Source organism: Ictidomys tridecemlineatus, chromosome 4 (assembly GCF_052094955.1).
Source record: "Ictidomys tridecemlineatus isolate mIctTri1 chromosome 4, mIctTri1.hap1, whole genome shotgun sequence".
Classification (NCBI taxonomy): Eukaryota; Metazoa; Chordata; class Mammalia; order Rodentia; family Sciuridae; genus Ictidomys; species Ictidomys tridecemlineatus.
The window spans coordinates 208,154,750-208,182,249 of NC_135480.1; the positions used below are offsets into that span (position 1 = coordinate 208,154,750).

The window sequence follows — 27,500 nt, forward strand, 5'->3', positions numbered from 1 at the left end:
GGGCAGACGGCTCCACTCAGTGCAGAGCTCGCTACACATCTGCAGGGATGGGACCACGGAACCTGGCGTAGGCACACGCAGGCCCACGGAGCCCAGCAAGGGGCCCAGAAACAAGTCCAGGCGTGTTCTGAACTTTGGCTTAACAACAGCAGTGGTTGTGCCGAGAAATGGGGAAAGAATTAACTTTAACACATTCCAGGAACGACGGGACCTTCCTAGGAGAAAAGGAGAAGTCAAGAAGTCAACTTGGCTTTCATCCTACAAAAAAACAAGAAAAACAAATCGATGTTGGGGGAATTACAAACCCCAAGGTGGAGGTAGAAACAGGAGCTTTAGATCAAATTATAAGCTATCAAATAACTTCAGAGGTATTTTATTCAGGACAGAAAATCACTAACCACAAAGGGAAAGTTTAAAAACTGACACAAAGATTAAGGACGTTTGTTTTTCAAAATACACCACCAAGAGAGTGGAAAGACAAGCCACAGGGGACAGAGATATTTCAACACAGGCGTGTGACAAAGGACTTGTATCTGGAATAAAGATCCCTGTAAATCAGCCCTGTGCCGAGCAGAGATGGGCAAACGGGCCCCGGTGGACTCCAGCAGGCGGCAGGTGGCAGGGGGCGGAAAAAGGGCTCCTGCCCAACTTCACATGTGACCAAAGTCACTGAAGCCACGGGAGCCACCACCCACACCACCTGCTCCACCAAGGGCAGGCGTGCCCAGGACAGCAGCGGGCACGGCTCTGGTGGGGGTCAGAGGAAACCGGGGCTCCTGTGCCGGGCCGAGGACGCACGCTGGCCCAGGCATGTTGGAAGACATCGGCGTCGTCTCTTCCTACGCGGTCTCCTGTGACTCTGCTCAGCAGAACAGTGCCCCGCCACAGAGCAGACACAGCGAGAAGGCCCAGCCCGTGATGGAGATGGCCAGGATGTCCATCGGCTGCAGGACGGGCCCAGCCCGAGGCCAGTCCGTTCCCAGGACTCCCCTTCACCAGTAAAATCCGCCAATCCCAGCTTCCTGCAGGAGCTCCGTGGGAATTCACAAACGGAGGTTGAAGGAGACAAGGCCGAGTGGAGAATGCCGACTATATAACTGTGTCTGTGCGACGTTCAGAGGGTGCAGGCCTAGAAGGGCCGCGGGGCTCACCCGGCTGCACCCGTAGTCCCTGGTGTCCTCGGTGATCCGATGTCACGTTTCACTTAAAACAACAACAACAAAACACAAACAAGAAACTCACCATAAAAGGGAGTGTCAGTAAGATGGATGGCCCCCGACCCTGCGACCGCCTGCATGGGCGTGGACAGCCTGGGAGGGTGAGCCTTGCCGTCCTGCCGCTTTTCTTGCTCATGAGCCAGCCAGGTCACCAACAGACCAGACACATCTCCACTGCGTCAGAACTTACTGAATGAGTCAATCCTCAGGTGACACCACTCTCATCAGTGGCAGTTCAGTGGAGACGTGTGGGTCCCTGGTGTCAAGCTGGGCAGTCACAGGGTCATTCAGTCTTGATTTATACATCTGTAAGGCTCAAGTCACACAACACACTCTACACAACTATATGTACAGGCTACAGAGAGGCTGGGGACCGTGCGGCGGCCTCAGGCTTCAGGAGGCAGATAGCAGGTACAGACAGGGTCAGCACAGGTGGCCGGATGAGATTAGGAACCACCGAGAACCTGTGCAGGGCGCAGGGCCATTGGAGCACAGGAACCTATTCTAGGCCAAGGTCCAGAGAGTGCCAGTCTCATGTCAGCTTGGAGTGTCAGCCTGAGGTGTCAGCTTGGAGCGGGACTTGCATGGTCGTCACTGGCAGGAGAAACTGAAGGTTCATTGCTGGGGTGACATTCCTGGGTGAGGCTGTGATGAGTGACCAGGTGACAGGGTCAGCGTGCTGCTGTGTCCAGGCTCAGGTGCCCCTCCTTCTGTGGGTCTCAAGTGAGGGGCTGCATCCTGAGGTGGTTCCACTAGCTCCTGGGCCTGATTTTTCCAATATGAGTTTGATGCACCCACACATTTATGTGCTTCTGATTAATCTGTAAGTCACAGGTGGTCATTTTTAGGAGCATGATCAATTTATTTATCAGCATGTGCCTTATGATGGTGCCAGGCAGATGGTGGCTGTTGATTTGCACAAACAAGGTAGAGTTCTTGCCCTGATTAGAGCAGCTCAGGGCAAACTGGGGCTTTATGAAATGGGGTGACTCAGGGTTAGGCTGAAATCAGCTGTTCTGTCCACCATGGAGTCACAAAGGGAAGGGCGCAGCCTGAGAGCTGCTGTTCTACACACCATGGGGTCACCAGGGTAGACGCAGCCTGAGGACTGCTGTTCTACACACCATGGAGTCACCAGGGCAGGTACAGCCTGAGGACTGCTGTTCTATACACCTTGGAGTCACCCAGGGCAGATGCAGCCTGAGAACTGCTGTTCTGTACACCATAGAGTCACCAGGGTAGACACAGCCTGAGGACTGCTGTTCTACACAACATGGAGTCACCCAGGGCAGGCACAGCCTGAGGACTGCTGTTCTGTACACCATGGAGTCACCCAGGGCAGGCGCAGCCTGAGAGCTGCTGTTCTACACACCATGGGGTCACCAGGGTAGACGCAGCCTGAGGACTGCTGTTCTACACAACATGGAGTCACCAGGGCAGGTACAGCCTGAGGACTGCTGTCCTGCCCACCATGGAGTCACCAGGGCAGGCGCCTCGCAGCCTGAGGACTGCTGTCCTGCCCACCATGGAGTCACCAGGGCAGGCACAGCCTGAGGACTGCTGTCTTGCCCACCATGGAGTCACCAGGGCAGGCTGATCTGTACACCATGGAGCCACGCAGAGTTGGAAACAGCCTGGAGACTGCTGTTGGATGCCTCATGGAGTCACGGAGAGAGCACAGCCATTCTCCACACGTTCTCTGATTCTAGGAGGCTGACCACTGACCACTGCTTGCTCTGGCTCCATGTGCTGGATCTGCAGCCTGAGATGAGCCTCAGAAGTGTGGTGGACAGAGGAAGTGGTCCTTCATCTTGGCTGTGCCCACACGCCCAGGCCACCCACAGTTGGTGGGACTGAAACTCCATGCTGTAGGGGGACTCTGTTATTCAGTGAGGTCGTGCTGTGGTCACAAGAAATAGTGGAGCCCTGTGTCCCCAGCCACAGGAAAAGCGCTCTGTCTGGAAGACAGGGGGTGGCAGGTGGCCGTGTGGATCCTGGGCGGCCTCTGGCTGCACTCTCCTCCTGTGCTCACAATCAGGCCACCAGTGGGGCAGACCCTCTCCTGGACCTGGTCATCTTTGGGCCTGGGCTGCTCCTCCAGGCCTCTGGGACGCTACACCTTGAGAATGTGCCCTGTGGGACCCCCTCCTCTCTGGGGCCTGTGTGCATGCCCTGGCCTGGGCTGTCTGGAGGGCTGTGGAAAGGGGAGGCTCACGTGGCTGGACCTGGCTGGGGTCCTGCACACTGGTCCCTAGGACGCCTTTGATGACTGTGTGACATTCTTACCTGGAGCCCTTCTGCTGCCAAGTCCAGCCCAAGAGAGCAGAGTCCACCAAGTTTCCTTTCCCCCAATTTGTAGATGCTTTCTCTTTGGGGGAGAAGAAATCAGGACTTACTCTGAATGATGCTGGGTGTTTCCACACCATGGGGCCCTTCTCCCCAACCGCGGGTCACCCCACCCGTCCTCCCTGGGGTCTCACTGGCCCTCCTCCAACCTGGGCTCAGAGGCGGGCTACTGCCTCCTTCTCTGTCCCCAGAGGCCTGTGCTGTGCTGGTTCTGGGTGGGGGGTCCCACCATCCCGAGCCTCTGGGGATCCTCACGTCACAGGCTTGTAGGAGGCTGGCCCACCCAAGATTATTCCTGGACCAGTCCTGGGGAGAGAGGCCTGGGGATCCCTCCTCCTGGCCACGTCCACTTTGTCCACAGAGGCAACATGGAACAGCGGGTGCTGGGGAGGGGGGGGACAAGAGATGGCACAGCCACTATGGAAGGCAGCCTGGCAGCTGTGGGGACAGCTAGCACTCCACGTCCCAGGGGAGGCCACAGGAAGTGAGGCCCCTGGGCACACACCCACCCTCGTCATGGATAATTCTACAGACCCAAAGCAGGAGCAGCCTGCAGGCCCATCCCTGGTGAATGAGCAGGACCACCAGCAGTGGGCTATCACCTGGCAGGGGGGCCTTCAACCCATGAGATGAGCCAAGCCACAGGTGGTGGGGCCATTCCCACCAATGTCCAGAACAGGCAGATTCACAGAGAAAGCAGACCAGGCCTGGCCAGGGCAAGGGGGAGGGGAAAGGGTCCAGCAATGACAGGCCAAGGGTCTGGATGGGGTTCGAGGTCAGGACTGTGTTCTAGGCCTGGAATGTTCTGGTGGCTTCACAACTCAGAGAGTCCACCAGACACCACTAACTTGTCCACCAAACACCGCTAACTTGTCCACTTCCAGGGGGTGAATTTTATGATCTGCAAGTTACGTCTCAATAAAGCTGTTAATGAAAAAGGATGCCAGGGGGATTATGAGGGGTGGGCTTCCCTGACTCCTGGGACCCAGCCCAGGGCCCCTGGACACTGGGCAGGGGCTTGAAGGAAGCATCATGGGATGGCAGAGAGTCCACTCCAGCGGGAGGCCTGGCCTCCTTCCCTTCCTGCTTCCCCTCATCTCTCCTGGGTCTGGAACCTCCTCCTTGACAAGACCCCACAGTGGGTAGTGGCGATGACATTGAAAAGCCCCTTCCCAGCTACAAAATACTCCAAGGTGCTTAGCGGCCCTTGGGAGCAGCAGAGGAGAGGATGAGAGCCAGGACCTCAGGCAGCACTAGCTGCAGGAAGGAAAAGTCCCTCTTGAAGCTTCCCCGGGGTCAGCCAGGGCCGCAGGACAGAAACCCCCAGGGCTCTGGCAGGAAGCTTTCCTCCTGCCCAGGCCCCTTTTAACTTCCCAGAGATAATGCAGGTGCAGAGTACCTGCCAGGCACCTGAAGACAGATGACCAGTGTTTGCCGGGAAATAGTTTGTGTCAGAGCAAATTGGAATTTATATCTCAGGAGGCAGGTAATCCCCTTTAGAGTGCTCCAGCCTCCCCAGGACGAGCGGGCTTGCGCAGGGCTGGCGGCTCGCTGAAGACAGACAAAGCCGTGCGCCTCCGAAGACCCCTGCTCGCCCAGTCCTGCTCTGGATATCTTAATTGAGTCTGCGAACCCTAGGACACCACGGAGAAACAAGCCTCATGAAGTCCTCTTCCGGCTCCGCACAGGGTCAAGGTCGTGTTCACCTTCGGGAAACCCAAGAAACAAAGCAGGGAAGGAGTTGTCTTCCTGGGGGTTGGTTTTGTGTTATGCTTGTTCTTGTTTAGTTTTGTGTATATTTTTAAAGCTTGTGAACAGAGGAGAAAAATCCTGGGGCATGTTCCCACTAAGTTAAACTAGTTGTTCTTAAAATCCCAAATCCTTCTACAGCTTTTTATTCCCAAGGACCGGTACACAATCTGCTTTGCTCTTGATTTAAACATGCTGACAAGCCGCTGCCCGCTCGCCTGCGCAGCGCGAGAGTGGATTGGGGCTGTCATATATAATGCATGAGACGGGGAGCCGCGGATGCGGGGAGCGGGGACGGGATCTGCACAGGACTCGAGGTGATCCGCGTGCAGCTCTGCGTCCAGAGTCACTGTGCAAACATATTTACCCTGCATAAAAGAAAGGGATGAGTCTGCGCAGGACGATTGTCCACCGGAGTGGATTTAATTTCTAAACCTGCATTAGAGCAGGATTAACCTTGCTGAAGGGTACCGTGACGTGGGCAGAATGTATAAAGCTAACCCTGGGTCCGCACAGCCAGAGGAGGAGCACTGGATGGAATTAAACATTTATTGCACATAAATGACTTCTCCGCGGCCTCCCCCCTCCCTGCCCAGTCACCTCTGTGTTGCAGGTTCTCTGCTGGTGGAGCAGGACATAGGCCCCTGGCTCAGGCCTGACCTTATGCTGCTTTCTGCATCCTCCCAGCATCCCTGGTCCTGGTCCTTCTGGTGACAAGAGACAGCTGTGGACAGGGGCTGAGTTTGCAGGCTCCCATAGGCACAGGCACATGTACGCAGGTTGAAACACGGTCCCTGCTAGGGTTCTCTGTCTCTATGGAGGAGAGATCTCTGGAAGGCCAAGAACCTGGCCAGGAAACATATTGCCTGTTTCCTGTTCTGTGATTGGGAGGCACGCCCTGTGGAGAATCCCAGGGAAGGCTCTGATTGGCCGTTCATCAACCAATCGTCACAGCTGAGGAGGAGGAGAGAGGATCCTGAGCTCCAGGCAGCACTGTGGGAAGTGGAGGTGGAGCGCAGGCAGGCTGTGTGAGCAGTGAGTCTCCCACATCCCAGGAAACCCTCCAGTTCTGGGCACACCAGAATGGTTGGTGACTGTCTGCTCAAGAATCCATCTAGAAATTTCCAAATCTGATGAGTGAGTTGGGCAAGCAGGTTGTAGCCTATTTCTTATTTCACCACAAATTGTTTCAATAACAGACATTTCAAAAGTAACAACAAATAAGAACTGAAACAGGGTCACAGAACAACTTGTGGTTTCCTTACCGAAACACGAATCCTCCGTTCACCGTGTGGTTTAGCCGAAGCTGCCTTGGGGGAACTCCTGCTGCCCCAGCCCCATACCAGAGGCACGTTTCTCTTTGACGTGCTGCCAGGGGTACACCGGGGCACTTGGGAATCGGCTTCAGGTCTGTTCACTCCTCCAGATCCTAAGAGACAGCCCAGGGAGTGCTGTGCCCCTGAGGGAGACCGTCATGGATCCCTGACACCAGGGACGTCTGGAGACTTTCATTTCTTTCCCTTTGAGCAGGAGGACAAGGCCTGAGCCCCTGAATTGCCCCATGATCTGCACAGAAGAGCCATGACGAGGACAGAGCTGGTGGTGGGAAGGACCTGAGAGACTGACTCTGCCTTGTCCTGTGCTGGGGCCTTGGGCCACCTGGGCATGGTCATTGCAGAGCAGGTGTCCACAGCTAGCAGAACCACCTGGGTTTCAACCACCCTTGATATAAAAAGTATGCACAGTGACATAATGAGAGATGACATCCTTCGAGGACATGGTGGGATTGTGCTAGTAACCAAATCACCCTACTTCACCCTCCTGGGGGGGGTTCTCCTTCATTCTCATTGTACATTTGATGACACTGAAGGCCCCTGGAGGAGGTCACGCAGCAGACCCTGGGTGTGGGTGAGCACTGGGTGCACGTGGAACAGCGGCTTTGAAGGAGGAAGATTCTTACTTTCTCTGGACATGGACCTTTGTCCCCAAGGTCACCCCCAACAACATCCTCCTAGGATACTCCCTGCTTGAGGCTCAGCCCTCATATCAGACCTGCTTCCTCCAGTCTTCTCTCCCTGGTCTGGCTCAGCTGGGAGGATGTAAAGACTATGTGATTAAAATAATCTCCATGCTTGTGCCAGGACCGTAAGCTCAGCCCGGAAGGGAGGGTCTTGTTCTGCCTTCCCTTGCTTCTGAACATGCTTCGACTACCAACTGGATAATTATGTCAGGGAAATGATCAATTCAGTTAGGACATTTCCCCATCCCTGCCTGACCAGCCAGCCTCCCTTGCCCTCTGCATTCGCACACCCTGAAGAGCAGAAGGAACAGGTGGGGTGCGTTGGGCTGAGGGAACGTGCCCAGCCCTACCCTTCAGTGTGGACTGGGTTTGTTCTGGAGTCGGAGCTCAGGCTCAGCTGCAACAAAGAGAATGTCCAAGAGCCCGGGGCGCGGCCCTCTGAGGCTCCTCTGGCTCTCAGTGGGGCTGCTGAGCACCTGCTCTGGGACAGCCATGGCCCCAGCGGGAACCAGACAGGATTGCTCAGGTGCCCCCTGGGCCGGGGCCACTCAGTGCTTTCCTGCTTTGCTCTGTGGCTGCAGATCCATCCCAAGCCTGGTCAGGACAGGGGCCCCTGCCTGAGAGGTGGGATGCTCTCCCCCTGTCTGGAGGCAGGGAGGGCAGGTCCCTCATCACGGGCAGAGGGCAGGATTGACCGTTTTGCTTTGCCTTGAGGCAGAGGAGGGGGAGGGAGGATCCTGAGCTCCAGCCAGCACTGTGGTGGCTTGGCAGAGGGGGTCAAGCCCAGGTCCCAGCTGTCACCCCCACTTGCCAGGTCAAAAAGTGAAGGCTGCATCAGGAGGCCGTGTGCCAATCGCCACCAGAATCGGAGTCACCACGGAGCTCAACTCTGGAACTCAAGCTGGAACAGCGTGTGCCACCTGCCCGTGAGGTGCCAGCCTGCTCCTCTGCCCTCCGCCTCGTGGTTCCTGGAAGGAGGGCCATAGGCTGGAGTCACATGTGCTGTGGCCCTGGAGAGACTGCTGACAGCCCCCGGCTCCACTGGAACTGGTGCTGGGTCAGGCTGGTGAGGCCTCTCCAGGTTGTGCTGAGCTTCAGCTGCCTCGTCCCAGGGGAGGAAAGACCCTCGACGCCCCCAACTCCCCTACCCCATCTGACCCCCCCCCAGCTACAGGTCCATCCGCCCGACCTCAGTGCCCAGGAACCCCCCTCCCCCCTCCCCTCCAATGCTGCCTCCAAGGTGGAGCCTGGGAGGTCCCTGTGGGTCCCCGCCTGCCCCCTCCGAGGCCTGCCCCTGTCCTGCAGACTGTGTGTGCTCTCCTGAGCAGGCCCCTGCAGCCCTGGCCCGGGCCTGGGTGAGCTGGGGATCCACAATGACTGTTGGGGAGTGGACAGACGGGGGTGGGGAGGCTGTGTCAAGAAGTCCTTCCATTCCTCCCACGACTCAGGGACTTGATTTAAGACAGGTCTTGCTCTCCAGCAGTGACCAAGCCACCTTAGGCTGGGAGAGGACAGGGACCTGGCAGGGTGGCCACCTTGAAGATGCTCCCAGGCTTTGGGGGAGAGTGGAGCAAGCACCAGTTAGAGCCGGTGTGATGAGTCCCCAGAGGGAGCCTGGTGTGGGCAGCAGAGGACAGATGTGACCAAGGTGGGGCTTGGACCGGGCCATGGCTGGGTGGGGGTCTGAGCAGTCTGGCTGCTGGCCCGTTCCTCCACCACGGTGCTGGGCCAACAGCCAGGGCGTCCTCCGGTTTTGTGGGCATGGGCTGCAGCTCAGGTGTGCGGGCGCCAGGGGGACTCTGCTTGCTGTTCTGCTGAACGCTGCTCCTGCGTGGTAAACAGCGTGGTCTTTCAACGGTGTCCAGAGACCAGTGGACACTGAGCAGGACTCCATACTGGAGAGGCCTCTCTGCAGTGGACACACGGGTCCAGGTTGAAATGTTTTTCTCCAATTGCATTTGGCACTGAATGGATTGAAGCCCCTTGGCCTGGTGGCCGGGTGGCCTGTCTCGCAGTTAACCCTGCATGCTCCACACAGGTCACACTCAGCACAGGCTGCAGCCACCTGCCCTCTGCAGGGAGAAGCAGCATCGCCTGGGTGGAGCCTCTGTGCCTGATGGCCTCAGGGCTCTGTGTGGCCAGGAAGAAGGACCCTCGTCCTTGCTGCTGTGCGTGCCCACGGGGATGACAGCACTCTCACACCAGGCCACAGAGCCCCCTGTGGCCTCCTGTCCACAGCAGCTCTGTGGGCAGCCCACGTGTACCTCCCGAGCAGCCCTGCCATGGCCCCGCCCTGACCGGGAGCGCCTGTGTGGGTTTAGGTGTATTTACTGAGCACTGACCCTGGGCCTGAACACCAGGGCAGACCCCCACCCCCAGGAGCTTACTTACCTTCTCCTGGGTCGGGTGCAGAGGACAGGCGCGTGGCTGTGCATTGTCAGGTGGAGATGAACGTTTGCAGAAAGGTAAAGTGAGGTGAGGGGACTCCACCTCACACAGAAAGGCTGAGAACAGCTTCGACCAGGCAACACCAGAGCAGGACTCAGGTAGGTCTTATGATCTTACCCCAGTATACGATCCTTGCAGCAGCCCAGTGGACAGAAGAACAGGCTCAGAGAGGGTGAGGAGCTAGCCCAGGGGTGCACAGTGTTGATGGCAGGAGGAGAGACAGAGTCTTGCCTATTCCAGAGCCCTTTCCTCCACCCTGAGTGGATGAGCCAGGTGACCTTAGAGGAGGCCACATGGAGGAAGTAAGGGCACAGAGAGGACAGAAAGCGGACGTCCCCATACACTGGCAGGTGGTGTGGCTTTCCCACTTCTTCATATCGCTTCTCCTTAACTTTCCAAATTTGTAAAATTTCCAAATTTGTGGAAATTTGTAGCTCTAATGACCAGGTAAGAGAGAAAGAAAGCAAGCAAGCCACCTGACCCATGTCAGAGCAGCTGACATGTCCCTTTTTTAGGATAGGATGGCTGGGACGATTTGGAGTGACCAGCATCTCTGCAAGTGCTGACAGGAGTTGAAAGATGTCCACTGAGTGCACTGGGACCCCCACCCCCACCCAGGCAAGTGCCCTGCGGACCTTCCCCTCCAGGGAACTCGAGGACCCACACGCCTGACGGCAAGCTCTCAGATGAGCAAGAACGGGTGCCCAGGGGTCACCACCTGAGGCTCAACAGGGCCAGCCCCGGCCCCCTGGGAGAGAGACTGGAGGTGGCCCTGTCCCCCCAGGACCAGCTGGGGGCTCAGCCAGGTTCTGCCCTGCCCTGCCCTGCCCACTGTGTGTCCTTGAGGGGCTGGCTTTGGAGGAATCAGGATGGAGTCCTATGTTTTAAATCCCCACCTAAGAATTGCTTCTGCCTCTCCCCGCTCCGTGCTCTGGAGCCTGTCCCTGCTCCGTGCTCTGGAGCAGGGATGTCTCCATCTGCATCTGCATCTTTTGTCCTCCCCCTCCCGAGCACCCCAGGCTCTCTGCTGCTACAAAGGGGCTTTGATTCTCTGCCGAGAATCTGGGCCACGGGCTCCAAAGGAGACGGTTCCTCTTGGGAGGAGCGAGAGGAAAGTCATTTCGCAGGCTGTAGGTAATTAAGTCACCACACAGTTATGGAGCACGAATTATATGATGATTAATCCCGGGGACCACGAGGAGATTTTTCATCTTCAAAGCTCTCCCGGTGCCTCATTAATCATCTCAGCCCAGGGGGAGGGAAGGGCTGGTTCTCTTCCTGCGAGTGGGGAAACTGAGTCAGCTGTGCCTACCCCACCGCTCTCCCTGGGGCCAGGGTGGGAACAGCCCTCCTGGGAGCACGGAGGGTGTGCAGGGCTCCTCCCGGTGTCTGGCTGGTGGCTTCTGCCTGCTTCCCAGCCTCGCCTGGGCACGCATGCAGGAATCAATAAAAATGTTATTTTAAATAAAGAGAAAGCCAGCCAGCTCTGCTCGGGAGGCTGCCATCGACTGCCACCGCGCTTCTTTGTTCTTTTTCTCGGGTACCTGCGCATTTCCAGCTCACAGCCTCCCTCGGAAAGCCGCCTGTCTTCCCATTTTCTTAGCGAGCAGTTTAAAGGAAAGCAGCGTTTTGCTCTCAAATGCCTTCCCTTTCCAATTGGGACACACTGCTATAAATACAGCGCATCCTGTTTTGCATTCAAATTGTCCTGGAAGTGTGGGGCTGTAAATAATATGCTCTCGCGGCTCCAGACAGGATTATTATTATTTTTCTCTCCCCACTTCTGGAGCTGGTGATAAATCAAACATTTCTTTTGCTCCCCACGCCCTGCAGCTGATGTGCAAGATGGGGTTGCTGGCTCTGCACCTGCTGTCAAGGCTTGGAGGTGACCTGAGGGTCCCCAGGAGGTCAGGGGAGCAGTGAGACCAGGGTCAGGAGGGAGCCGCTCTGAGCCGGGTGCGGGTGGGGGTGGGCGCGTGGCTGAATCAGCGCTTCCTTTGGGGGTTTTCTTCCAATAATAAGGAGGGTGCCCCAGATCCCAGGGCGTCCCTTACACAGGGGGGGAAACGGGGGCTGTCAGGAGATTCCTTCTCCAAACCCAGTGACCACAGTCTGCTCCAGGTCTGTGGCCTCACGCCAGCCTGGGCAGGGGTCTGTCCTCTGGGAGGCTGGGCTCGTGGAGGTGGGAGCGGCCACTGCCCTGGGCCCTTCTGGGCAGCAGCAGGGGTCATGGGCATCTAGGGGGAGGACAAGCCCCCCAGCTGGGGCACATCCTCAGGCCCGGCTCACCTGGCCTCGGGCACCTCTCCTCCTCTCAACGTAAAGTGCAAACAGACAGCCCTCCTCGGGCCCGGGGAGACCTCAGTGACGGAGGACCACAGGTCTGTCCAGGGCGATGGACACCACCAAGAGCGGCGAGGACACATGGGGCCAGGACATCTCAGCCCTCGCAGAACCCCAAGGTGCTTTCCTCATTGGAAGACCTCCCCGTGTCTATCTAGAACCTTGCGCTAGACAGCACCGGTGGCGGAGTCACACCCAGATCTGTCCTGCTTCTGCCCAGGCTCAGGTGGGCGAAGGCCCTGTCGTGGTGGGCCCTCCTGCTCTCCCCTCCAGGCCACCCAGAGGGAAGCCGTTTCCGTTTTGACTCTAACTGAGCCACAGTCCTCAGGCCACCCTTCCAAATGTGCCAAGTGAGGGCCCTGAGGCCCCGAGGCCTGGGCAGGAGATGGAGAAGCCAGTGAGCTCCCGTGGCCATCTGCGCCCTGCAGGTTCCCGGGGAGCTCCAGGGCCAGGCCTGGGTGGTGGCTCCCCTGTTGCCCACCTTCCAGGCCCCCCAACCTTCCAGGTAGTTGTGGGAATGCAATGCCCCAGGGACAGCCTGTTTCTGTAGCAGCTTGGAGCTGGTGGGCAGAGGGGTGGGGGGACAGGTCTGAGCCAATAAAAGGAATAAATCCGGCTTCCTGAATGCCTTTCCCTCCCAGTCTGGGCAGCTGGGCCTGCACACCTGGGCCTGCACACCTGGCCCCGCCAGGTGCCCCTGGCTTCCCGGCTCTGCCGGTGCTGCCGCTCCCGCAGGCTGCTGGGCTGAGCTGGAGAGAGGAGGAAAGCTTGGCCGCAGCTGCCAGCTCACACTCGGCTTTGCCAGGAGCCCTGTTACGCGCCAGGAGTGTCTGATCCAGAAATGTCCCACAGCTTCTGTCTCCACCTTTGTCCTGGGGCTGATTTGTCCACGCTCCCTGCCCGCCGTTCTGGAGCGTTGGACGGCACCTCAGCAGCCCTGGTCCTGGTGTGCGAGGAATGGGGTGCGACCCCAACCCCCAGGCTCGCTCAATCCTGCCACCTGCGTGTTGCCACCCCCTAAAAAAGTGAGGAAACTGAGGCCCAGAGACCTGGAGGAGTCAAATGGGCGTGGTGGACGCCCAGCTGAAGCCAGATCTGCCAGGCTGCGAGGTGGAGATTGGCTCCTCTGAGCCCTCCCTGAGCCTGGCACCCGACAAGCCTCAAATCCCACCCTCAGTGACCTCTCCTTGGGCAGCAGTGTCCCCACAGGCTGCTCTGAAGGGACTTGGAGCCCACCTGAGTGTGAGTGGCCTGGTCACAGGGCTCCCTCGCAGGCTGCCGCGACTTTCTGTGCCTGGTGAGTCGGGGGGGGGGGGATGCACTGAGTGGGGACTCGGGGGGACAGGACGGGAAAGTGGGGCAACTAGACCTGGCCTGCACCCCTGCAGTCCCCAGCCCGCCCGACGTCACCTTGCACTTGGGAGATCTGAGCCTGGACCTCAAAGGACATGGAGACCTCCCTGACAAACAGAGCCCCAGGCCTGGAGGGAGACAGAGTTGTCCAGGCCACAGGTGGCAGGACACAGGTGGATGGAGGCCTGGGCCCCCTCGGCCAGGAGTCCCTTGCTCTATCCCCTCCCTGGGGCGAGCTGTACTTGGTCTGAGGAAAGCCACCAAGAGGGCAGAGGGCAGAGGGCAGAGGGCAGACAGCAGGGATGCCCCTCCACCTCTGCACGCACAGAGGTGCCCAGAGGCCTAGCCTGTCACCAACTTTCAGGACCGTCTAGCTGGGCTCCTGCACGGAGCCAAGACCCTCGGGTCACCAATGGCCTCAGATTTACATGAGCCACGGGGCCTTGTGACCCAGGGTGACTGTGCTGGAGAGGGCCAGAGGCAGGACTCGGTGGGTCCCCATACCATGGGCCGCTGGAGGCCTCCTCCAGGGAGTCGCCCCCCCACCCTGGGCCACACTCAGGCCCCAGGGCTGAAGCAGGGGGCTCCCCTGTGCAGGTGTGGCCAATGCTTCACGCCCTCTGATGGGGCCACAGGCGCTCAGGTGCAGACCACGTGCTCACACCCCGGGGCGCACACCCCGCACTCACATGCCTCGGCCACTGTGCCTTCCGTCTCTAGGACCCGCCGTGTCTGGACTGTCAGGCTAAGCGTGGTCTCTGTGACGGGCTTCTCTCCGCCAGCTGTTTCCAGGCTTCATCCCTGTCACAGTGCGGTGATGTCGCTTTCTCTGTGGCCAATGACCTCCCGTTCTGCAGGCGCAGGTTCTGTGCACTCCTCAGTGGCTGGGCCTGGGGCTGAGGCTACTTTCTGGCTGTTTTAGGTGTTGCTGCCCTCGTGAGGGGACAGACAGGTGTAATGGTGGGAAGGGGAGATGGGGAGTGGTTCTATACCACGGCCCCCCGAGCTGACCCCCACATGCCTCTTTCCTAAGAAGCAAGTGACCCTGCAGCCTGTTTGGCCTGCGTGGACAGGCGATGCCGCAGACCTCAGCAAGCCCCCTGTGGTCATCTGCAGGAGAAATGCAGGCCGGACACCGTGACACCGAGGTAGGAGGAGCCCAGGTCACCCTGCAGGGGGCTTCCACCCTCTTCACAGATCAACCCTAACCCCCAGGGGGATAAGGAGAGTTCCTCCTCACCCTAAAATCTGTAAGAATTCATGTTGAAGAATCCAGCTAGAAGGGTCAGCATGGGCCAAGGTGGCCTCAGGTTGCCCTGACCGTGGGGACTTGAAAGTCTGTTGTCACCCTGTCGTCAGTCAAAAGTCAAGAGGTGACCTGGGCTGGACAAACTGGAGTGCAGGGACACACATTGTCCCTTTCCTCTGAGAGGTCCACTGTTTCCCTTGAGCCTGTCCCCTGTCCCTGTTCCCTGCCCCTTAATAAACTCACCCCTCTTACTCTGAGAGGCGTGTCTGAAGTCTTTCTGACTTGATCACAGGAATTGGAGCTCTCAGTGGGGGGTCTGCGCATTGCCTCGGTGTCCCGGGAGGCCCCGGCCCTGGAACACCAGGAACACGCGTGTGCAGGTTTGGACGTGAGCGTGTCTTCCGTTGGCTTTGGTCCACACCGAGGGGCGACCGCGCGGCCCTGGCGATTCTGTTTTAATCTGGGGATGAGCAGCCAGGCTGCTGCAGGACAGGCTCAACCCACTGTCCCCGACACTTCTGATGACTGGTCTTGTGGTCACAGCCGTCCACGTGGGTGTGACAGATTTGTTCTGTGGTTTCGACTGGATTTTCCTGACAGCCAGAGCCACCGAGTGTCCGTGCATCCTGGACCTCTGGGGAAGTTTGGATTCAAGTCCTTTGCTCTGTAAGAAGAGCCTGGGTGGAGGAGTGGCTTCTGTGATGTAGACCTAGGTCCCTCATGGGGGCCTGGTTCCTAGCCACTCTCCCACTGTCTACTTCTCCCTGCTCATTTCCCAACAGCAGGAGGTCTGGGTGTGAACCAAGTCCAGCTTTTCTGCTTTCTCCTCCTCCTCCTGCTTCTTCTTTGGTTTACGTGTCAAAGAAAACAGGGCCTGATCCAGGTCCGCCCGCCAGTGCCTGGGAGGCCATCGTGTTAGCCCAGGTTTACCTCCCGGGTCTGCTGTGGATCATTTAACCCAGATGACTGCCCGTCCACCTGTGGACGGCCTTCTGTGGGGACACTGGTCTCCCTGTGGTGTTGTCTGGAGCTTGTGGAAGATCTGGTTGGGTTCTCCAGACCCCAGTGCCTTGATCCTGGGACGGGTCTCATGCCAGGGCTCTGTCCCCACGGCAGCCACCTGGCAGTGGGTCTTACCACAGGACTCTGAGCCTTCAGCCTCACCCTTCCTGTGTTTCCAGGACGGCGGCTCGGAACAGCAGAAGCCAGGGGGGATTCTGGTAGGAACCAGGTGGAGTCTGGCCATGTCGGGAGGCACTGCGTCCGGATGGCCCGTCCCCCCTCAGGCTTTCCCTCCTTTCAGCTGCGTCTTCTCTCGCTGCTGTTCAGACGAGCTGTGGGTTTAGGTCTAGGCCTTGCGCATCTTCAGCTCAATTCACCCTCAGTGTTCTGCTCTCCTTATGTTGTATAAGTGGATTTAAGTGGAATCATCTCCTTGGTCCATGTCTGCCTTGTCCTTTGTGAGCATGTGGTAGAAAGGCCCCTGTAGGTCGGCCTTGTGTCCTGCCACCTTGGGGGCCTGTTTACTTGCTCTAAGAGGTTTGTAGTGGAATCTGGAAGTCCCACAACCTGCAGACCGAGGTAGCTGTCCGTTCCCTTTCCTATCAGGATAGCTTTCGTTCTTTCTGCTGCCTAATGGCTCCGGATAGACCCTCCAGAGCAATCGTGAACAGAAGTGACGAGAGAAGACCTTTCCGTTTTGTTCCTGGGCTCAGGTGGGAAGACTTCCGTCCTGTGTTACCTGTGAAGTCATCTGTGGGCGCTTGATCATTTTTAATTGGTGCCACAGACATTTTCCTGTGCTGTCTCTGCAAGTCTTGACCGTGAACCCCCAGAACCCCAGAACCCATACTCTTTCTCTGCTCCTCCAGGGGCGTCCTCCTTCCTCCTCTGACCTACAACTGCTTCCAGTGCCACCCCAATCCTTCAGCCAGCTGGAACCCCAGGACCAAACCTGGGTGCTTAGTGCCGAGTCTCCTCAGCGACTGATCTCAGCACAGTGGTTGGGTGCCACCTGACCTGAGGCAAAGAAAGAGCAATACCAAATGCCAGAACCTCACCCAGATGTCACCTCCTGTTAGACTCGCAGCTGTCAGGGACTTGGGGAGCACACCGTCAGGGGTGGTGGAGGGTAAAGATAGCACACTTTCTCATTCAGCTACCATCGAGCGTGGGGCGGGGGCATGAAGACAGGAGCAACAGGGACTCTAGCAGAGCTTCCCCTAAAACCCTTACAAGTTAGCTAGTTGGGTGATGTCTATGCCGCTGTTGTTCTGCACCTGGCACTGGGCAGAGACTGGAGGAGAGAGAAGCCTCCCCCGCACCTACACCTGGGGTTCAGAGAGTGAGGCCAGGGCCCCGCCAGGGCGGGGGTCTGTGGAGGCTGCGCCTTCTGGGCCACTCATCTGGGCCAGAACATGGCCCGCTTCTCCCTGGCTGGGCCAGAGTGGACAGAGAACTGCATTCTGAGGGACCTGCCATGCATCACAGCTTAGAGAGCCCCGTGGGATGGGCTCAGGACCCTTTCCAGAGAAGAGGACAGGCGGCTGGCAGGATGGCAGCGAGGAGGGCCTCTCCTCTCCAGTCTGTCTTCTGCATGGCCCTGGACTTGGGGCTGGAGCCAGAGCTGAACGGGGGCCAAGCCTGGTGCGTGCCAAAGCCCTGAGGACGGTGCTGTCACCTAGGAGCAGCTGTGTCTGGGGAAGGCGATGATCAATGGACAAAAGCATTTTCTCTGTGAATTTTGTACTAAGCTCTGGGATTCATGCCACCCTGTTAATCACAGGGGTCTCTTGTGGGTGCCAATAACAAGGGGTGCACACAGCCTGATCCCTCAGGAATGAAGGGGATTCTGGCTTTTCTCTGCCCTGAGTCCCCAGGGCTCAGCTGACAGAGGGGCCTGCAGAGTGATCCTTCTTGCTCTCGGGGACTCTGGAAGCCAAGCTGTGAGCTCCCTGCACATGCCACCCACAGCACAGTGCTGCAGCATCTGTGGTGCCCAGGGCCAGGCTGATGGGTGGCCACATGTCTCTGTGCACAGGGACTTCTCCGCTCGGCTTTTGCAGTGAAGGAGCTCCCGGGAGGGGTGGTGGTCTGCACCAGGACGTCTCTGGGCAGAAAGCAAGGAGGCAGCGCAGGGCGGCCCAGACTGGTGGGGCGAGGCACTGCCCACTTCGCAGCACCAGGGGAAAGGCCCACGCTAAGGACCACGCTGTGGTCCCCTGCAGGGGCTCCCCTGGACCTGTGCACACCGGAGTCCTCACCATCTGGAAGGTGGCATGACATATTCTTCTGAGGCACTTTTTTCCTCTTAAGGTTCAAAGAATCGTCAAGAAAGGCCGGTCCACACGAGGTTTCTCTGGAGGTGACGCTTCTCCTGGCTTGAGGTCAGCACTCTCAGACGGAGCGCGGGAGGCCTTTCCCTGTGTGTGTATCAGTGTGTGCACCTGTGTGCTCCATTCGGGGCCACTCCTCAGGGCAGCCAGGCCGTGGGCACAGGGGCTTAGCCTGGCTGCTCCAGGGCGTGGGGATCCTGGGCTCTTGGGTGAGTTGGTGCAACACAAGCCTACCCCGGGCACCCCGTCCACCTGGCCTCCACCTGTGGCTCCCTCAACACATTTCGCCCCAATAAAGACAAGAGCAAAGCCCCTGCTCGTGCCCGGCGTGGCACACTATCTTCCAGACCCCTGAGACTCACTGCCCTCCACCCCGAGGAGGCACTGACGGCTGGCTCTGTCGTTGGGGACAGTCTCTTCCAGCCAAGTCTCACTGCTCTGTGGATGTCCCAGGTCCTAAATCCCAAGTGTGTTAGCTCTCTGTGGCTGTGTGACAAATGACTCCAAAGGTTGGGGCTTAAATCAAAAGCCATGCATCCTGAGCTTGGTGGACAGGACATGGGCGTGGCTGGGCGGGGCGCCTGTGGCTCTGGGCACCTGGCCAGGCTGCCTGGAGGTTGCAGAAGGGGTGCGCTCTCCTCTGGGGGCCGGTGGGGGGAGGATCCAGTCTTGCAACTGGAGCCTCCGCCGGGCAGCACTTAACCCGGCAGCTGGCTTCTCTTGGGCCTGGAGCTGAGCAGGGGGAGAGAGCAGGTGAGCAAAAGGGGCCAGAAAGATGAGGGTGACAGTCTCTGCACTGTCACCTGGCTGCATTGGCACTACATGACCCTCTGTCCCCGACCCCAGGCAGCAAGCCCCGCTGCAGCCTGTGCTTCCTCGCTTGGTGGGGTGGCCTCCTTCTTCACCCCTGAGCCCGTGGGCTGTCTCTGACTGTGCATCTCTGTTTCTGTGTGGTGCTCTTGAGCATCCTGAAGGGGCAGTGGTAGCTCCAGGCCTGGGCGGCGGGGCTTTCAGAGGGAGTGGAGCCCCTCTGGGTGCTGCCTGGCATCCTGGGCTGGGTGAGCAGGGGCTTTGAGTCTCGGTCACCTACTTCCTGGCCTCCCAGTCGGATCATCAGCTCAGGTGCAAGGCCAGGTGTCCCTCACCATCTTGGCCCATCTGGCCCCGCCCTGGGCAGCAGGCAGCATCATGGCCCTCTTGGCCTCCACCCAGACAGCTAGGGCCTGTTCCTTCCCTCATCTGAGGGTTGAGCAAAGGCCTGGGAGGTGCTGGCTTCTCCCACGCTGGCCCCGAGCAGCCAGGGGTGCTGTGGGGGAAGCAGCCCTCCAGGGGAAAGGGACACCACCTGGAACACCTAATCCGGGTCCATTTCAGATGGTGCCAAAGGCTCCAGATACAGTGACAAGGTGAGGCCAGGGAGGGGACTCCTTGCAGGGACATGGCCCAGGTGCTCTGAGGGGGACCTGGGTGAGGGATGGCATCCACCTCCCATCAGGCCTGAGCCCAGTTCTCCAGACACAGGCCATTTCCCCGAGCAGGAGAGCTGGAAAGAAAACAAGAAAACTTTCTGCTCCTCCTCCGGCCTTGGGGACAGAAGAGGGCCACATCCAGGTGTCACCTTGAAGCCAGTGCAGAGCCAGCCTGTCCCTCTCCACCCCAGTCCTTTCCTTCGGACACCAGAGGGCTGCAGAGCTAAGGCAGGGCCGCCGAGAGGTTAGCATTCCAGAGGAGGGTGACCGGTATTAGGCCCTTCTGCAGATCCTGCCACACAGGCAGGGTGGGGGGCCTTTTTCCTGAGTGGCACGGTGGCAGCCGCTGGCTTGCAGCTACCCGGGGCTTCTGTCCACACAGAGAATGAGGGACAGAGGAGCTGGTCCAGCCCTGCTGTGCCCCGCATGGACCACGGATGGGGTTCCCTGTCGGTCCAAGCTCGTAGTGAGCATCCTCCTCCCTCCCAGGGCTCCAGAAACTTCCTAGTACAGCACCCCCCCCCCGGCCTGTGCCTCATCAGAAGGGCCTCTTGGAGAAGCTGGGAGGTGGGGTGGCAGGAAGAGGGGGAGGAGGGGCAACCACCCAGAGCCACTCAGAGGGACACCCAGGGCTCCCCAGCCCTGCTGCTGCTCCTTCCTGGCTAACATCACCCTGTGTGGCCACCTCTCCCAACCATCTCTCCTAACCTCTTGGTATCCTGAAGGGCAGGCCAGGCCAGGAGCACTGTGACGAGGGTCACACAGTCTGATGGCTGAGCTGGCGAGGAACCAGGACTGCTTACGGCTGTCTGGAGCTCAAAATGAGACCCTGGTGGCCGCCAGCTTGTACTGACCATGGTGCCCAATGGGTTCTTTGGAAGGTCATCTGTTGATGCTTTCTACAAACTTCACGATGCCCTGGGACCCAACAGCCACCTGGGCCTGTTGTCCCAGGGCACAGCCCCCCACTGCCACTGCTCCTGAGTTCTGTGCCCTGAGACTGAGGCTCCCCGGGGCCCTCCCTAGAGCCCCTTGTGACCGCCTGCCCTCCTTTCCCACCTCCTCACCCAGCCCCTGGGACAGGTACCTGCCTCACGCCTGGGTGGCGCTCCACCCTGGGCACCGTCCTCACACGCAGGGCTCTGCTCCTCAGCTGAGCTGGGAGCACTGGGGACAGGCCTTGGATGCCCGTCTGGCCTCTGCCCCTAAAGGGTGCTCAGCATCGAGGACCCCAACAGCTCTAGGCACTTTACAGGGTCCTGTGGCAATTGGCCAGCGCTTCCTGTGCCACCCCCACGTGGAGGGCTTGTTTGAATCCTCGTCACCATCTCACTGGGAGCCGCACTGGGGACCTTCTCGTGGGCCCCTCTCATGTCGTCAGCAGTGCAGGAGGCCCTGCTGCTCTGCCCAGGAGCAGCGATCTCGGCTACCCACAGGGTGGCAGGTGCACACCTGGCCCATTGCAGCTCCTGGGGGGACAGCACGGAAGAGTGCGTGGGCCGGGTCGTGTCCATCCACCCCAGTGCAGAGCCTTCCGGGAGGCCACCTGGCCGGCTCCTGGGCAGGGGTGGGAGGAAGGCAGGGAGCTCCCTCCCCGACAAGCCCAGCCTGTGGACGCCACAGGAACAGGGAGGGCAGCTCTCCCACGGGCCTCCAGAAACTTTAACTGGGCTTTCTGAAGGCCGCAGACGCCAACCCCTGTCCTGAAAGCCAGGCTTAGGACATAAAGGTGACCATTGGCACGTGCTGATCTGAAATGCCGGGAGGAAGAAAGCTCACACCTGTGTCAGACACTCCCGAGGCCCCCAGGCCAGGTGGCTGCCATCAGGGCCCTGGACCAGGCCCTCCCACCCAGCCTAGGGCTGGGCTCAGCCCTCGGGCCCCCCGCTGCGCTCTCCTCTGTTGACGGGTATGATAGCTAGGTCTCTTCCACCCTCATGGGACACTGGACATGGTGGCAGTGACAGCCAGGTGCTGTGCTAGGTGCTGTCTGCACCTGAGGCCCAGAGGGGTTAAGTGACTTCCCTCCACCCAGAAAGTGGCCAAGCCTGGACTTTGCCTGCAGAGTCCTCCATGTCCAGGTGTGAGGGGCCATTGTGGTGGATGCCAGGACCCCGCTGGCGGCTTGGAGGCCTCTGGGCCTCCCCTGTGCGTCTGCACCCCCCACACGTGGAGGCACCCGTGCCAGCCCAGCCTCTCCCTGGGACTCATCCCGGCCGTGACTCCCTCCCGGAGGCCTGGGATCACAGAGCGGCGTTTCGCGGGAGAGGGCTTCTTCCAAATGGGGGATAATTGGGCTTCCAGGGCTCGACACTCACTAGTAATGAGACCTGCTGACGTTCCAGTGGTGCGGAAATAAAACGACTAAAAATGGGATCCAGAGCTGCTAACGAGGGCAACTCGGCGGCTTCAGAGACAGTGCGGATGGCAGGGGGCTGGGCACATATGGGCCCTGCAACCAGGACAGAGGGGCATCTCTGGGCCACCTGAGTGAGGGGGCTGTGTGGGGTGGGCCTTCCCGATCTCGTAAGAGGGGCAGCAGACATTTATTTGTCACAGATCTGCAGGGTTGGAGGCCAAGGCCGAGGTGTGACGGGCAGGACTGGTCTCTCCTGAGGCCCCTCTCCTTGGCCTGCTGACAGCTGCCCCTCCCTGGTGACCACATCATCTTCCCTCCAGAGAGGTCTGTGTCCACATTCCCCCTCTGAAGAGGACACCAGTCATGGCCGAGTGGGTGGGTCAGGCCCACCCTGATGGTCTCATGTTAACCTCTGTGAAGACCTATCTCCAAACACAGTCACCCCAGAGGTACTCTGTTGGGCCTCCTACATATGAATCTGGGACACAGTCCAACTTGGATGTGTCCCTGGGCCAGGCTGGCACTTGATAGTTCCTGTGTGCAGTGTTCTCAGGCCTCCTCAGGAGCACCAGCAGGGACTCAGCTGGCCACGACAGAGCTGCCCTCCAGGAGCCCAGCGTCCAGTGGGGGAGGAGGACCACGAATGGACTGAGGGCAGCGAGGCTGGCCAGGCCACAGTAGGGTTGGGTTACCCCTGCCTGGTGGGCAGTGCAGCCCCAGGGCACCCACAGCTGCAGGACAAGTGAAGGACACCCTGAGACGTTCATTCATACACAGCCTAGTCCCCGGAGGGGGAGTGCTGAGCACCAGTGTTGGCCCATCCAGGCCCTGCCTGGTCCCAGGGCAGCAAGAGCCTACGCGCCTACACGGAGGCCAGGTCCAGAGGCCGTACCTCTCCACGCCTCGGCCCGTGCCTGGCTTCTCCCCTCTGCTAACAGGCTGGATGCGAGGTCATTTTCCCAGAGTCATTAAAGTGGAAACGGAACGTGCACTTGCTAAGAAGAGCTGGTCTGAATGGATTGGGCAGCCAGAGAACAAGGCTAATGGGCCAGGAGGGAGGGCCTTTCAGCTAATGGGCCTTCTCAGAACAGGTCCTGCAGGGCTGGGCCTGATGTTCCTCATGCTGGGCAGGCACCTGGTGGTCTGGGGCTGAAGCCTATTAAGAACTGCTATTCCAAGCCCCTGTTTTTCCGGTCACAGTGAGACCCCTAAATGGCACCTGGGGGGGTGTCCAGGTGGCCCCCCCCACCTGGGGGCCAAGCCAGCCTTGTCCACAGCTTGCCCTAGGGCCAGAGCAAGGAGTGCAGCTATGTGGAACCCACTCAGGCCTGCCCTGCATTCACCAGCCACCACCCCTGATGGGGACATGGCCTGCAGGCTGGGTGGGCAGCAGTAAGGTCCAGGCTGGCCTTGTCCCTTGACTCTGAGCCCTCTCTCCATGAAGCTGGAAGCAGCCTCCCTGGGCCCTGCAGATGGGGTGTGGTTCTGGCCCAGGGAACGACTTTGGAGTGGGGGTGCCCCGATGTGAAAGCAGTAAGTACACCCCAATGCTTCCCAGTGAGAGGGGCAAGAGGGGCTCCCAGCTTCCCAGCCTCCTGGGGACAGCCTGAGCCCAGGTCCCCACCTGCAACCTGGGGACAAGGCCAATGCCCCAGAGCTACTGCCAGGCCCAAGGGGGAGAAAGCCCCCCCAGGAGCGCTGGGGTGGTCTTTGCTGGTCACTGGACACGTGGTTCCTCCTCATTCTTTCCGTGGGTGCATCTGTTTGGTGGTCCCTTAGGTGGTCATTTTTTAAAGGCACATCAAAACGCAGCTCAGCCGAGCCGCTTTGCCACCCGACCTTCAAGGGGTGACCTGAGCCCCACGCCATCCCTCCTGGAAAAGCTCGCTGGCCTCCTCGGGCAGTGCCCTGTGCTGTCACCACCCCTTGCCCAGCCCCTGCCACCAGGAGGAGGGGCATTACAGAAGCTGTCTCCCGGGTCGCCTGCGTGGGCGCCGCTGTCAGCTGCGGATGCAGACGCGGCCCGGCCCCCGGCGCCTGCGGCTCAGACCCGCGTCGAGCGCTGCCCACCAACGCCCGCCCGACTGCAGCCTCAGCAGAACCAGCGACGCGGATTAGTTTATCATTTGATTAATCAAGGGAGGAAGGGCTGCCCGGGAGGCAGGCTTATCTTTTCCATAGCGGCTTCCTCGGTGTGTTAATTTTACACAGTGCTAAATTCTGGCTCCTTCTCTTCTTTTTTTTAAAGAAAAGCAGACATAATTGGGACAATGCTCTTCTCGTGCCCCTCTTACTCCACCCCAGTGCCTGCTTTTAACAAAGCCATCGCTTGCCGCTTAATGGACACAGCGCAGTGATGAGTGGTGAAAAGAGCAAGCGGAGAGTCCACCCCTGCCTCCCTCCTGGCCTCTCCCTGTGCCCTCAGGCCATCTCCATCCTCCTGCGGGAGGGCCTCAGCCCCGCCCACACCATTCCCTGGTAGGAGGCTGGGTTTGCTTATGCTACAGGAGGCCCAGCAGAGTCCTGCCAGCCTAACAGTGCAGACCGAGCCCTTCCCCACCCCACAGTCACGGCACTAGTGGGACGCTGCTCTGGGTAAGGAAAGGAGACAAAGACCAAGTGCAGCAGCTGCTGGGGCTATGCCTCCAGGAAACTCGGGGGCACTGGTTCCCCCACCACCAGGTGCTCTTTGACGATGCCACCTTGGGGACCTCCTTGGAATGCGTCTGGCCAGGGCCATGTGTCTGGGAAGGTGGAAGAACATGGGCATTGGGGAGTCTGCCCTAGGCCAGCAGGAAACTAAATATTCAGCATTCAGTGTCTCAGTGGTGGCTCCCAGCATGGCTCAGAGAGGTTATAGGAGCTGCTCAAGGTCACACAGCAGCTGAGTAGCAGAGGAGAAGCCCGTGGGGGACTCCCCACATCCCAGGTTGCCAAGACAGCCCAGTGTGGGAAGGCCTGGCGCAGTCCCTGAATGGCCTCTGGGTCTGGTCGACCTAAAGGATGCGCTCCCTGAGGGCCTCCCTGAGGGCAGCTCAGCTGGAAGAGCCAGGAGCCCAGCCACTGGGGCAGGAGAGGCCTCCAGGGCTCAGGCCCAGGACTCAATCGGCTTCCTCAGCTGGACCACAGTTGGAGTGTCGGACTAACACCGCCCAGAGACCGCGAGGGTGTGGGAGGCACAGCCTGGCCCGAGGCAGGGCTCCAGTGCAGATTCCCAGGGAAACAGTGGTCAATGGGGAGGGAGGCCCAGAGAGCTCGGAGGCTCTGTCCCTTGGAACAGGCTGGTGTATGGCCCCCGAGAAGGCTCCTCCCCAGGAAGCCTGCGGGTCCCTGATTGAGCACGGTGCGGGGAGGTTCTTGGTGGTCTTCCATTCCTGACACGTGAGGCTCTGTCTGCGGTGACCGCTCAGTCCCAGGAGAACCATATGACATCACCCTTCCTGGGGGGACCCTCTGATCCTGAGGCGCCCGTCAGTCCACCTGCAACACTGGGGTGACGGGAAGCCGCATGCAGCGCCCGTCCATTAAAGTGCTGTTGTCTTCCTCAGGAACATGCCTGAAGTCAGCTGGGCTCTGGGCGGCCTGCGTGGGCCCTGAGCGCTCCGTGAGGCGCCTGGCACCCTGACCACCAGGCTGACCTGATCTGTAGCTGAGGAAGGGCCGGCTCTCTCCTGCCTGGCCCCTGCCCTCCAGGTGGAGAGAGCAGGCTGCTTCTCGGAGCAGTGCTGGTGTTGACTCAGAGGAGCAAGGGTGGAATCGTTTATCATTCAATTAATGGTGTCAGCAGAGTCATTATTTAAATGACCAGCCACATGTGTAATCAATCTTTAATGAAACAATAATTGTACTTCCCATTCGCCGTGTGCCAGCTTCCCAAGCCCTTCCCCGGTAAGTGACAAATGCAGAGGGTGTCACCGGCAAGGGCTGAGTCTTGGTGGGTTGACTCTTTAGAAGATAGGGCCCGGGGGACAGCCTGGGAAGAGCCAGTAATGTGTCCCTGCCGGGACCACTGCCACCCTGCCCAACCCCGCAGTGTCACCCAGGGGCTAGAGTCCCCTCCAGATACCCTGTGGCAAGTGAGGAGCCCCTGGAACTGAGCCTCAGGGGACTGGGGAATCCCCTCCTAGACACAGACCCCAAACCTCACTGTCCCCACAAAGGGCAGGGGAAGGGAGAGTGGACCCCATGTGCTGCTTGTGCGCTGCTCTCTGAGTATCTGGGCTTCACGGGGAGGGAGGAGAACAAGCCCACTGGCTGCTAGAGGCGCACATCCAGGCTGTGCCTCTGCCTGGATTCCCCGTCCGCCTGGCGGGCACCCAGGGGTGTCCTAAGCCCCCCTCTTTCTTCTTCCCACTTTGTCCAGGACCCCCGCCGCCTGCCTTGTGCTTCAGCAGCCTGTGGACCCACACGCATCCCCTCTGCCTGACTCCACAAACGAACTCATCACAGGCCACCTTCCAAGACGTACCTTCCATAAACACCGCGTTGACATCTGCGGGGGTGTGCCAGCTCTGGTCCTGACCCCTCACAACAGCAGTGGCCAATCTGTCTCTCACCTCTGAGGGCAGGGATCCTGCCTGTCTTTGCTACAGCCCCGTCTCGTCCCCAGTGAGGCACTGGTGTGTTGCCATCCAGTAAATAAATATTCAGGAAGAAGTATTACTAGTAGAACCTTCCTTGGTTGAGCAAATTAAAAAATAATAACAATGCAGGTCCTGGGCCAGAGGACCCCCTCCTGGGACATGGGGGGGGCCAGAGGACCCCCTTCCTGGGACGTGGGGTCATGGTTTGAGTCTGGACTCTCCCCAAAGTTCATATACTTAAAGGCACGGGCCCCAGTACAGTGATGTCCAGAGCTGGGACTTTAGGAAGTGACTGAATCGTGACGCTCCAGCCTCAACAGTGGAGGGACCCACTACTGCTGGGAGGTGGGACCAGTTGGACGGAGCAGGTCCCTGGAGGGTTTACCCTCTCCCTGACCCCTTCTCCACCCGCTCTCTGCTTCCTGGCCGCCATGAGTTGGCAGCACATCCTTCCACCATGACTTTCTGTCACACTCAGGCCCAAAGTAATGGAGTTGGCCCACGATGGACTGAGACCTCTGAAACCATGAGCCAAATAAACCTTGCTCAGGCATTTGTCATGGTGATGAAAGGCTGACTAGCAACGTTCTGTAAATCAGGGGGTGTGAAACCAAAGAGGTGAGTCCTGCCGCTCTTCTACCTCACTGCCCAGAGAAAGTTTCAGGTTGCAGCACGGCAAGGGGAGCCCAGAGGACCCTGAGGTAGAGGAGGCAGAACCAAGAGCTCTGGGAGGACAAGGCAGCTGGAGTCCCCCCACAACAGCACAAAGGAGGCAGCTGCAGAGAGGCTCGAGGGATCACCGAAGGCCCCTGCGTTCCCAGGGAATCCAGGGTTATGTGTGAAGACACTGCCTGAGGCCAGGGGAGTCATGCAGAAGGACTATAGGGAACAACCTGGGAGCTCAGAGGGCTGGGACAGTGCCCGTTCCCATGAGCCAGCCTGGGGGGCCAGGTGTCACAGGGCACCGAGTGCACACTCAGGGAACCATGGCTACAACAGTGAGAGAAGATGGCTCCCGACTAAATGCCA

The 27,500-nt window shown here is 59.2% G+C and overlaps 1 long non-coding RNA gene across 4 annotated transcripts; it reads left to right on the plus strand.

Moving 5' to 3' along the window:
• Positions 1-231: 231 nt before the first annotated feature.
• LOC144377417 (uncharacterized) lies at positions 232-26,534 on the plus strand. 4 transcript variants are annotated; one of them, XR_013438404.1, is made up of 7 exons: positions 232-10,914; positions 11,614-11,665; positions 12,106-13,420; positions 14,197-14,339; positions 14,510-14,624; positions 15,018-18,111; positions 26,252-26,534. It is a non-coding gene; the product is annotated as an uncharacterized LOC144377417 (long non-coding RNA). The 4 variants fall into 4 exon arrangements; XR_013438406.1 differs by having other exon boundaries at positions 14,513-14,624; XR_013438403.1 differs by having other exon boundaries at positions 14,197-14,624.
• The last annotated feature ends 966 nt before the right edge of the window (positions 26,535-27,500 follow it).